The sequence below is a fragment of the Wyeomyia smithii genome, chromosome 2 (assembly GCF_029784165.1).
Source record: "Wyeomyia smithii strain HCP4-BCI-WySm-NY-G18 chromosome 2, ASM2978416v1, whole genome shotgun sequence".
NCBI classification, from domain to species: domain Eukaryota; kingdom Metazoa; phylum Arthropoda; class Insecta; order Diptera; family Culicidae; genus Wyeomyia; species Wyeomyia smithii.
Genome location: NC_073695.1, coordinates 212,496,740 through 212,509,351, shown reverse-complemented (window position 1 = coordinate 212,509,351; position 12,612 = coordinate 212,496,740). Strand labels below are relative to the sequence as shown.

The 12,612-nt window shown below is 38.0% G+C and overlaps 1 protein-coding gene across 8 annotated transcripts in view; it reads right to left on the bottom strand.

The window, feature by feature from the left end:
* LOC129721196 (glycine receptor subunit alpha-4) overlaps positions 1-12,612 on the bottom strand; it is a 91,732-nt gene that overhangs the window by 19,296 nt on the left and 59,824 nt on the right. The gene's annotated exons all lie outside the window — the stretch shown is intronic.

The window sequence follows — 12,612 nt, the reverse complement described above, 5'->3', positions numbered from 1 at the left end:
TTATTTCATTCTTTTAATTGGTTGAGTCGTGTGAGGTGAGCAAGCCGATGCTACTAACAGTCAAGTATGATATAATACAACTGTGCGCGATTTCAGCTTTCATGAAAGTTTGCATGTGCCTGTGTTTTCTTGAAAACTGATAAGCATTAATGGATGTACGCTAATAACAAGCGGGTAATAAAAAATTTCCGACAAAAAGAGCGCTAATATGTATGTGTTTTACAGATAAAAAAAACGAGTACATAATTAATTTATACCAGCTAAATTCAACACGATTTTTAGAAAAATGACATCCATCATTCGACGATTATGAGCAAAATCATCAGACATCCAGCCACTGACTTCGCCAACTCGTACGATTCTCGACTGTTTGCAGTTTTGCTTTATGAGCGAAAAGAAGCTTGAGATCAGATAGTGCGATAGTACGAGCGCATCGCACGTGCTGATGAAAGCTGACTGAAATAAATGCGATTCGAAATGCTTGCAGATTGCACTGTACTGCATGCAGCAGCGTCAGACATATTAATCAAAATTTTTATGTCACACATTTATTTCTAACTAGCTGACCTGGCAAATTATGTCCCTATAATTTTTCTCCCTTTAGTCTTTTAACTTTGAACATTGAAGGCATTGCAAATCTAAATTGTTTCTACATACTTTCAATGATTGACCTTGCGATTTGTTTATATTCATTGCCAATGCATGACGAATCGGCATGGTGTTAAAACTGAAAAGGCAAATCTTTTAGAATGAAACCAACACGAAAAAAAAACCAACAGATATTGTTGACAAAAAAAAAACAAAAATCTGGAAAATAAGCAAACCAGAAAAACGAGAACGAGAAAAAAATTAAAAACTGGATAGAATAAGAAAAACTATAGTAAAAACTAAACAGCGAAAATGAAAATACTCCAACACAATGTAATAAAAAAACGGAAAAGTATGAAACAGAAAGAAAAAACAGGAAAACAAACGATGTAAAACGCAAAAATCAAGTACCGAATAAAGTCAGGAAAACGTGAACATAAAAAATAGAGAAGAAAAAACACTGAAAATAAAAAATGGAAATGAAACAGTACAAAAATTAAGGAAAAAACAAAATAAAGTGCGCAAAACCAATGCAAAAAAAATTGAAAGAATACATAAATCGAAAAAGCACATAAAACAAGAAATAGGAAACAATAGGGGTCATTCCATACGAAGTGACCACGAAAAAGCACAAACTTGGACACGACCATCACAGATTTTGCTCAAAGTCGGGGGAATTATTCATCTACTGTCACTTTGGAAAAATCTCAAATTTGGTGTCAATTGGAATACCCCCCGCTCTGTGGGACCCCCTTCTTTATTGCAAAGTCGCGCAATTTTTGTCAAAAATCTCTTTCTTTTTCTTACAATCCATAGACGTAAGATGTCCGAAAAATACTGATAAATGATTTTTGAAGAAAATTTGTATTTGTATATGAAAGATAAATTAACATTTTTCAGCAAATGCAGCCATTTTGATTTTAAATTTGATAATTGCATCGTGTTCCTTGGAAAATTACACATAAGAAACTACTATCATTCCGAGGTAATATGAGCCAATCTCGAGATATAACATTTTTACGAAAAAAGTTGTAAACTTCGTAATTAATTTTTTTCACAATTTATAGACGTAAGACGCCCGGAAAATAGTGATAGGTGAATTTTGAAGAAAATAAACCAAGGAATCCAGAAAAAATAAAATTTTTGACCAGAAGTGTTGCCAGAAAAATTATTTTCGTATTTCAAAACTAAATTTGCATTTTTCGGCAAATGCAGCTAATTTCAAGAAACACTTATTACCCCGTGGTAATATGGGCCAATCTCGAGATATAGCGTTTTTACGAAAATAGTTCTGAATTTCGTAATTAATTTTTCGTAAAAATGTTATATCTCAAGATTGGCTCATATTACCACGGAGTGGTAAGTGCTTCTTACGTAAAATTTTCTGAGAAACACGATGAAACCATCAAATTTAGAATAAAATTAGCTGCATTGGCCGAAAAATGCAAATTTAATTTTAAAATACAAAAATAATCTATCTGACAACACTTCCGGGCAAAAACAATATTTTTTTTCGGATTCCTTGGTTTATTTTCCTTGAAATTCACCTATCACTATTTTTCGGGTGTCTTACGTCTATAAATTATAAAATAAAATAACTACGAAATTTACAACTTTTTTCGTAGAAATGTTATATCTCGAGATTGGCTCATATTACCTTGGGATGATAGTTGTTTCTTATGTGAAAATTTCCAAGGAACACGATGAAATTATCAAATTTAAAATCAAAATGGCTGCATTTGCTGAAAAATGATAATTTATTTTTCAAATACAAAAATAATTTATCTGGCAACACTTCCGGTTAAAACTTATATTTTTTATGGATTCTTTGGTTTAATTTCTTCAAAAATCATTTATCAGTATTTTTCGGACATCTATGAATTGTAAGAAAAAGAAAAAGAGATTTTTGACAAAAATTGCGCGACTTTGCAATAAAAAGAGGGGTCCCACAGAGCGGGGGGTATTCCAATTGACACCAAATTTGGGATTTTTCCAAAGTGACAGTAGATGAATAATTCCCCCAACTTTGAACAAAATCTGTGATGGTCGAGTCCAAGTGGCATGTACACTTCGTATGGAATGACCCATAGACAAAAAATTGAAACAAAAGACCAAAATACAAAACGAAATATAAAAAAAAGGGAAATATAAAAATCTTAGCAACTTAAAATCCGTAAAACAGAAGATCAAAGTAAGAAAATCATAAAACCAGTCAAACTGCAGAAATGTGAAAAGACAGATTAAGAAATTAAGAAAGATCAAAATAGAAACAAAAGAAAAGCTGACGGTATTTATTTACTTTTTTTCAGAAATTTATCTAGACTAACAGTAGAAGGCCAAAATTCACAATTTTCGATGTAAATACTGAAAAACTAACACAACTACGACAGCTACTCATGAGATTCTACAATGGTAAAAATAGATTAACCCTTTCCCGCTCATGGTGACTCTAGAGCACCAAGAATTGTAATGACCATACCTCGACAAAAAATAAATTATTTTGAATTATTTTTTTCTACAAAATCTTGCATTTCTAATGTACTTTCAACTTGGCATATCAAATGTCAGCTTGATTCAATGTTTTAACTGTTATCAAGAAAACTACAGAAGAAAGTCCGAATTTTACGATAAAAAATAATGTGTGTTTTTAGCAACTGTTTTTATATAACATTCGTTATTCGTTTTTATAATAAAAATAACTTTTACGTAGATCTATTGTTCATTGAGTGTTACGGTCCATAAAATTAACAGTTTTTGTTCTTGTTCACTTGTTCCATAAGTTTTCAAATGGTGCCTCAGAGCACCACTGGGCATACAGGAGACAAAAAAACCGATGGCCTTAAATAAACTATATATGTGATTTCATATTTTTGCTGGCCGTTCTTCTCACTACGTGGTGATTCTAGAAGGGAATGAATCAGAAGCTGATGAGATGGGAAGCGACATTGAAGATGAAGTCACTATGTTTGCGATACATCCATTACCAGATGAAGTTCATAAGTGTTTTTCCGAGACAAACGAGGCAGAAGTAAAGACATCAGCAAAACGGGCCAGGAAAGAAATGAAAGTGGGTCTGAAGGCATTGAAAGCGGACCAAAAATGAAAACTTAATGAAATTTCTGGGAAAAGCTGCAAGCCAAAATCTAGGTACATGACAACTCAGAGATGAAGAAAAGAGGAGAACTCGGATATGACTAGCTCTTCAAAATTCGTCCTTTTATCATCATGACTGACTAAGTCAAGTTTTTTTTCGAAAACTACGTTGTTTTCATTATTTCCTATAGTATTTGAATAAATTATTCAAAAACTATCACAAAAAATTTTTTTTCGTGTTTTTAAAAAAGTCCCTGCTGTGCTCATAGGTGCTCTGGAGCACCATTTCAAAATTCGCTTTTTTCTTCAAAATACAATGTTTTACAGTGATTTCAACTACCCTGCACAGTATTTTGCCTAAATTGGCCCGGAAAGTATTTTTAAATCATGAAAAACCTCGTGAGCGGGAGAGGGTTAAAAAAAACAGTAATTTTAAATCTCTCTAAGCTCGAGATCAACGTTGGATGTGAAAAAGTTTGAGTGAGGTATTTTTCTAAGCCTGAGCTTAATTACATACACTGCCTGCTTTGAAATGTTTTAAATGTAGTCGTAAGACAAAAAAAAGATAGAGGAAGAAGAGTTGCATTAAAACAAAATAAACTAGAATATATAAAATATCAGAAAAAAACAGAAAAGACCGAAACAATAGAAGCAAAAAAAGAAGAACAGAAAAATAAAATTAGAGAAAAAGTAATAAAACGAAACAGAAAGCAAGAAAAAGAACAATTCAAGGTAAAACCTGTAAACCATACAATAAAGAAAACTCAAAAACCGTGACAAAAAATTACAGAAACTAGGAAAATGAAGAATAAAAAGCAATAAAGAAAAACGGAGACTAACGAAATTTAAAACCAGAAAATAAGAAAAAACGGCGAATGCTGAGATCGAGACAGAAAAACAAAATAATGCGAAAAAAATGCAGGAATCAGAAAACAGCAAGATATAGGATATGGAAAAGGAAAAGGAAACAATGGCACTACGATGGCCCTCCTGTGACATAGTGGGGTTGGTCGCTGGCCTTGCAAGCCCGCACCATTAAAAAAACAACAGCAACGAAAGCAATAACGTTAAGTACGGACCGGAACAATCGGCTAGGACCTAGGCAACGAAAACGGACTAACGACTGGATTCTCGGAACATGGAACTGCCGATCTCTCAACTTCCTAGGAAGTACCCCCGTGCTTTCCGAGGAATTGAAGACCCGCAAGTTCAACATCGTAGCGTTGCAGGAGGTATACTGGAAGGGGACGATGGTGCGTACGTACAGGGATGGTCACACCATCTACCAGAGTTGTGGAAGCACACATGAGCTGGGAACAGCTTTTATAGTGATGGGAGGGATGCAGAAGCGGATGATCGGGTGGTGGCCAATCAGCCCTAGAATGTGCAGGTTGAGGATCAAAGGCTGTTTCTTCAACATTAGTATTATCAACGTGCATAGCCCACACCTCGGAAGTAACGATAACGACAAGGACGAATTCTACGCGAAGTCGGAGAGTGAATATGACCGCTGCCCAAAACATGATGTCAAGATCATCATCGGGGATTACAACGCTCAGGTTGGCCAGGAGGAGGAGTACAGACCGGTGATTCGACGATTCAGTGCACACCAGCTGACGAATGAAAATGGCCTCAGACTAATCGACTTTGCCACCTCCAAGAACATGGCCATACGTAGCACCTTCTTCCAGCATAGCCTCCACCATAGACTCATCTGGAGATCACCGAAAAGAACAGAAACACAAATCGACCACGTTTTGATAGATGGTCGGCACTTCTCGGACATTATCGACGTCAGATCACATCGAGGTGCTAACATCGATTCGGATCACTACCTAGTGATGGTTAAGATACGCCAAAAACTATCCGCTGTGAATAACATACGGTACCGTCGCCCGCCACGGTATAATCTCGCGCGACTGAAGCAACACGACATCGCAACACAGTACGCGTCATCGCTCGAAGCTGCACTGCCAGAAGAGGGAGCGCTTGAAGAAGCCCCTCTAGAGGATCGCTGGAATGCCGTGAAAACAGCTATCAGCAGTGCTGCGGAGGAAGTCCTGGGACACGTTCAACCGAATCGACGTAAAGAGTGGTTTGACGAAGAATGTCGGTAGATTTTGGATGAGACGAACGCAGCTCGGGCAACAATGCTGCGTAGAGTCACCCGTCAGAATGTGGAGCGATATAGACTGAAACGGAGGCAGCAAGTACAACTCTTCAAGGAAAAACCTAAATTAATCCACCTAGCGGTCAGACCCAGCCTTTCTCATTCAAACTTATTATTTGTAAAAATAGATTGACATGAACGCTTCAATCCAATAAATGTGTATTCACTTTTTGGGTTCTAAAATAATGATGTTGTAATAGAAGTATAAAATATGAAATTTGATGTAATGTAAATGCTCAAAAAATAGCGAAACAAAAGAAATGACTCTTAATTTCGAACAATTCAATCACGTGCGATACCGGGAACATTCAAATGGTACGATACCACATTTAAATTATATTGTGGCCACATATATTGATCAAAGCAGGTATATTTTTAAATAGCCTTTGAATTTCTTTTCTTTCCATAACTTTTGAACCACATATCAAATTGTTATGAAGTTTGTTATTTGCAAGTTTGAGAGATGACTCGTTCGTATGACACTAGTTATGTTCAAATAAGTCGTGTAATCTTTGAGATAATAGAATTTCGTTGTTTTATTGACAATTTAATACATAACGGTCAGTTCGCTTTTGTCGTCAGTGGTGAGCAGACGTGCGTTAGAGTCTTCTGATCAAAGCGAGTTTTCAACCTCTTTGTCTCTTTATAATTGGCAAGCGAACTATTGTTCTACACACTGTGAATCTTTTGTGAAGAAGTACGGACAGAATCTAAAGCGTTCACCACAGAACGTACCGAAAGGAAGGTTAGTGGTTGGTACCCAAGAATCTACGCGATTTACCTGATGGCCTCCGGGTTTACCCCGGGGCTGATGGAGGCTACAATCCCTCCGGACCTGAATGCTGCAACAAAATGGTCGAACACAACTACAATAGGCTCCAGAACAGTAGATGGAAGCGTGGCTAACAGGCGTTTGCCGGAATGGATGGATCCGAACAACGGTGAATTGACAATCCTGTCCATGAAAGCGACAAAAGGCGAACTTCCCGACAATCCGTTTTTGATCAAGAAATCAGTAGAATTAGTGGCCGGTAACATTGAAGACGCCAGACCTGAAACTCGAGGATCACGCTATATTCTCAAGGTCAGACAAACCAAGCAAGTTAAAACCCTGTTGGAACTTACGAAGCTAATTGACGGTACGGAGGTGGTTGTCGAATTCCATCAAACGCTTAATATCCAAAAGTGTATCGTAACATGTTCTTATGGTATAAAGATGGCCGATGATGAATTGTTAGAAGAGCTCCGTCCACAACGTGTTCTCGAAATTAAACGATTCACTACATGGGATAAAAAGAAAAACACCAGAATTCCAACTCCTACAATGATCGTTACATTCCAGGGAACCACTATTCCTCAGTTTGTTTACTTTGGTTACGTAAGAGCTAAGACAAGGCCGTATTACCCATCTCCATTGCAATGTGGTAATTGTCATCGATTCGGGCATACCAAACGCAATTGTCAAGCTAAATCTATATGTCCGATATGCTCACAAGAGCATGAACAAGCAGTGCCTTGTTCTGCTGACGCTCATTGCGTAAATTGCAATGGCGCGCATAGCGCACGAGCGAGGGAATGTGCGATCAAAATGGCAGAAACCGCGATCGTTCACATCAAAGTCGATGAAGATGTGTCATTTGCAGAAGCTCGAAGGAGATATGGAGCTCAACAGAAAATAGCTCCCGCAGAAAACAATAGGGTTCAACACCGTTTTGAATTGGCCAAAAATTCGATGTACACCGATATGATGAAGAAGTTAGAAGCAAAGGACGAAGAAATAACAAAACTACGTGGTTTACTTGAAAGGATGATTAGGGAGGTAGCAGAGTTAAAAAAATTCAAAACAGCCGCATCGATCTCCAACAAGCCCGAAGCAACCGTACAGCAGAACTCAAACCTTGACTCAGCTTTAATACCGCGTATGGAAGTCGACAACAAGACGGACGCCAAATCAATGAAACGCCGACAAGACAACTCAACACCATCTTCACCGAGAATGTTATCACCACCCCAGAAGAAATACGTAGAAAACAGTAAGAATCATGACGATGGTAAGTTCCCCTCACCACCCCCTAGCAGCAGTGTCGTTTATTCTCGTACATGCGTCTCTCCAACCCTTGAGGATCAATCTGTATAAGTGAACACACCCGATTCGTAAACCTGCAGTAAGTCTGCCAATATATTCACTTTAGCATTACATTCGCATCAGTCTCTAGTTTCAATACAAAGAATACTGTGAACAATAGTTTTAAAAACAGCAAAGCTACAGGTAGACTTACACAATCTCACTGTGATTTATCAACAAAACCAATATCGTTAGCGTTACAGTGGAATGTAAGAGGTTACCGTGCTAGAAGAGCGGAGCTTTCGTGCTTAGTACTTAAATATAAACCCTATGTCATTTGTTTACAAGAAACAATTTGCCCGTCAAATTGCCCAAGCTTTTCTCCCGATTATTCGTACATGTGCTCCCCACCCAATCAAGTTACCGGTTGGGGTGGTGTATCGGTCGCAGTGCTTAAAGATTTGCCCTTCACAAGAATTCAATTACGAACGTCTTTACAAGCAATCGCCGTAACCGTTGAATTGCCAACTCGAAGAACTTATGTATCTTTGTATATTCCCCCTTCGCATGAAAATAATGGTTTGGAAGAAGAGTTATTCCAATTAGTAGATCAGCTCCCACGGCCTTTCACAATAATGGGTGATCTCAACGCCCATTCAGAGATTTGGGGTGGTAGTGTGACCGATTTTCGCGGCAAAATAGTTATCAGAGCAGTAGATAAATATTGTTTGGATATTTTGAACGATGGTTCCTCTACCTTTCTCAGTTTGGCTAATGGCGCAGAGTCTGCAGTAGATTTGTCTATAACCTCAGACCGTAATACTAACATTCGTTGGTGTGTAGCTGACGATCTGAATGGAAGCGATCATTTTCCGATTTTATTATTTTCTACACAATCTCTCAAACCGAGCGAAGGAATTCCTAGGTGGATGTTCGATAACGCAGATTGGAATGAGTATCGGTTCAAAATACATGCGATCATTAACCCCAAAAAATGTTACACACCGGAAGAGCTCTCCGATTTGATCGGTAACGTGGCATTGACGTGTATCCCCCGAACATCAGGTAGAGTTGTAGGCAAGAGAGTTCCTTGGTGGAACGATGAAGTGGCAACAGCAGTGAAAAAAAGACGTAAGGCCCTTCGCGCCCTGCGTAAATTAGAGACAGGCGATAGTCGTATCCCTGCAGCGTTACAGTTTTTTAGATCGGAACGAAATAACACGCGCACTATTATTGCAAAGGCTAAAAAAGAGAGTTGGATAGGTTTTGTGGAAGGAATAAACCCCAGTTCCACGACTTCTGATATATGGCGAAAGATAGGAATTTTGCAGGGTCGATATCGAATTCCAAGGTTTCACATAAAAACGGATAATACTTTCACAGACAACCCTCAAATAGTAGCTGACGAGTTAGCTAATCAGTATATGTCCGTTTCAAATTCTAATAACTCGCACACACAAACTTGTCTAGATGATTTGGCAACACAAGACTGTCAGGGTATAAATGAAACACAGCTCGAGGAAAATGGGAATTATAATCTAGACTTTACCCTAAATGAATTAGAATGGGCACTAAGTAAATGCGTGAGTAAAGGAACTGGTTTAGATGGAATAAGCTATCCTTTGATAAAAAATCTCCCCCTTTCGGGTAAAACATCTTTACTTGCCACGCTTAACAGTGTGTGGGCTTCAGGAAAGATCCCTTCGACATGGAAACAAGCGGTAGTGGTTCCTATCCCAAAGGCAACAAAAGAAGAGGGTGGAGCAGAAGAATATCGCCCTATCTCATTGATAAGTTGTATTGCTAAAGTGCTTGAAAGACTGGTAAACAGAAGATTAATGTTTGAATTAGAAGAAAGAAATATCCTTAATCCTAAGCAATATGCTTTTCGAGCAGGCCTTGGCGCGGATATCTATTTTGCAGAGCTAGAGAATCATCTTGACGGCCCATTGAAAGAAAATAAACACTGTGAACTGCTGTCATTAGATATATCAAAAGCGTATGATACGGTTGATAGGTCGGCGGTAATTTCGTCATTGCGAAACATGAAGATAGTTGGTCGAATGTTTCGATATTTGATAGATTTTCTGAAAGATCGAACATTCATGGTGCGTGTTGGCTCGTGCATGTCATCAGTTCGCCACACATCTCGGGGAGTTCCCCAGGGCTCCGTCATTTCAGTCACTCTGTTTTTGATTGCCATTAATCCTCTATTCAAAGTCATACCGAAGAATATTAAGGTGTTTGTTTATGCAGACGATATTCTTTTGGTAGCTGTTGGAGCTTATAGAAAATGTCTGCGGGCAAATATTCAAAAAGCGGCAGAGTGTGCAATGCAATGGTTATCGTCGGTTGGTTTTCGCGTCTCTGTACCCAAATGTCAATTGCTTCACGCATGCTATAACCGCCGCCATCGGGGCACAATAGATAATGTGAAATTAGATGATATTGAGGTCCCTATAGTGAAACAAATGAAGGTCCTTGGAGTAATCCTCGACTGCAAATTTGATTTTAAAAAGTATGCGGGGGCGAGAAGGAAATCAGCTTCCAGCGCGGTTAACATACTTAAAATCGTTTCAGGGAAAACGCGTGGATCTCGGGAGATATTACTCAGATTAGTACGTAGTTTGGTAGTTCCCCGTCTCCTATATGGTTTTCCATTAGCCAGTAGAAGGCGAGATAATGTTCTACCGATACTTTGTCCACTATACAATAAAGCGATTCGAATCGCATCGGGTGCATTTCCAACGAGTCCTATCAAATCCATAATGTGCGAAGCAGGGCAACTACCATTGGAATATCTCGCCAGTTTAACTGAAGCCAAAACCGCTATACGATTGTTAGAAATGAACAGAGCTGATAATCTTACAGTGATAGAAAGAGCAAAAGTATCGTTTGCTGCAATAACAGATTCGGACTTCCCAAAAATTACATGTATATGGCGAATGGGTGATCAACGATGGGATCAGAAAGCAGTTGAAGTAGATTGGTCTATGTTGCGCATGGTAAAAGCCGGAGACAACCCACGGAAAGTGCAAGCGGTTTATCGACAAATTACAAATGATAAGTTCTCCGAACACTATAAAATATTCACAGATGGTTCAAAAAAGAATGGTGAGGTTGGTTTCGGAGTGCATTCGGAAGACATTTCGATATGTGGCAGAATCAATAACGAATGCTCCGTACTGTCAGCAGAAATCATGGGACTTCGTACAGCAATTTTAAACTCCCCAACAAATAAAAAAACGGTAATTTTTTCAGACAGCGCAAGTAGCCTCAAAGCACTTGAAACCGGTTCGTCTAAAAATCCATGGGTTCAAGCTTGTGAAAACGATATTGTCAATAAAGACATATGTCTGGTTTGGATTCCAGGACACTGTGGAATACCTGGAAATGAAGCAGCGGATTTGTTGGCAAATAAGGGCAGAACTTCAGACATCGTATACGAGAAACTTCCAAAAGTTGATGCAAATAAAATGATAAAACGAAAGATATGGGAAGCTTGGCAATTAGACTGGAGCACACTTAACCCGGGTACACAACTGAACAAAATAAAGAATAGTGTGCGCAAATGGAAAGACCACACAAATACATATAAGCAAAGAGCTCTAACTAGAGTTAGAATTGGGCATAGCCGGCTTACGCACGAGTACCTCTTATCATCTCACAGTAACGCTCCTCAGTGTACAAAATGTAGCGAAAGATTGACACTGATACACATTATTACTGATTGTATACCTCTAGCTAGACATAGAAAATCCTACAAAATTCTAGGATCTTTAAGCACAGTATTAGGAAACAATAAACAAGCTGAAAATCAATTGCTTAAATTTATGGAAGATATCGATTTAATCAAACTCCTGTAATTTTATTGTAATATCATTATTAAATTGTAAAACCGTAGTCGAATAAACAAACTTCAGAAGACGCGAATGACCGAAAAGGTTAAAGCGTCTATAAAAAAAAAAAAAAAAAAAAAAAAAAAAAATACATAACGGTTGCTTAGTTCGATTATAATCAAATGAAATGGGAACGTTTAGGGCAGCCAAACTTTGAAACCACGTGTTAAATCATAATTCATCAGTTAACCCTTAACTAGTCCGTTCATCTGATAATACTATTGATCAAATCGGTTGTGTACTTTCTGAGATAATGAAGTTTCGTGATTTTCACAATTCGGTACATTTCAGACGAAGTTACAGTTCGATTACAGTAAAATTCAATAGGGTGTTATGAGTCAGCTAGACCTTTCATTTGATACTAATTTCGTGAAATCGGCTCAGCCATCTCTGAGAAACGTGAGTGAGTTTATGTATTCTTCGAAATATGTTTCTTTTCATAGCTAGATTTCACATTTCTAAACATAACAGGCAAAGTAATATTCCGATTACAAAAAAAAATCAATAGGGTCTTATGGGGTAACTAGACCTTTCATATGACACTGATTTTGTGGAAATAGGTCCAGCCATCTCTGAGAAACATGAATGAAATTAAACAGAATTCAGAAGACGTTTCTTTTCATAACTTTTGAACCACACGTTCAATCTATATAAAATTCAAAAGTTAAGGGTTTTTAGGGCAACTTTAGGGCAGTTGAGGGTTAAGGCAACTAACTCTCATTTGCAATTAATTTCATGAAGATCGGTCCAGCCATCTCTGAGAAAATCGAGTAAGAGTAACTGAGAACAACGATACC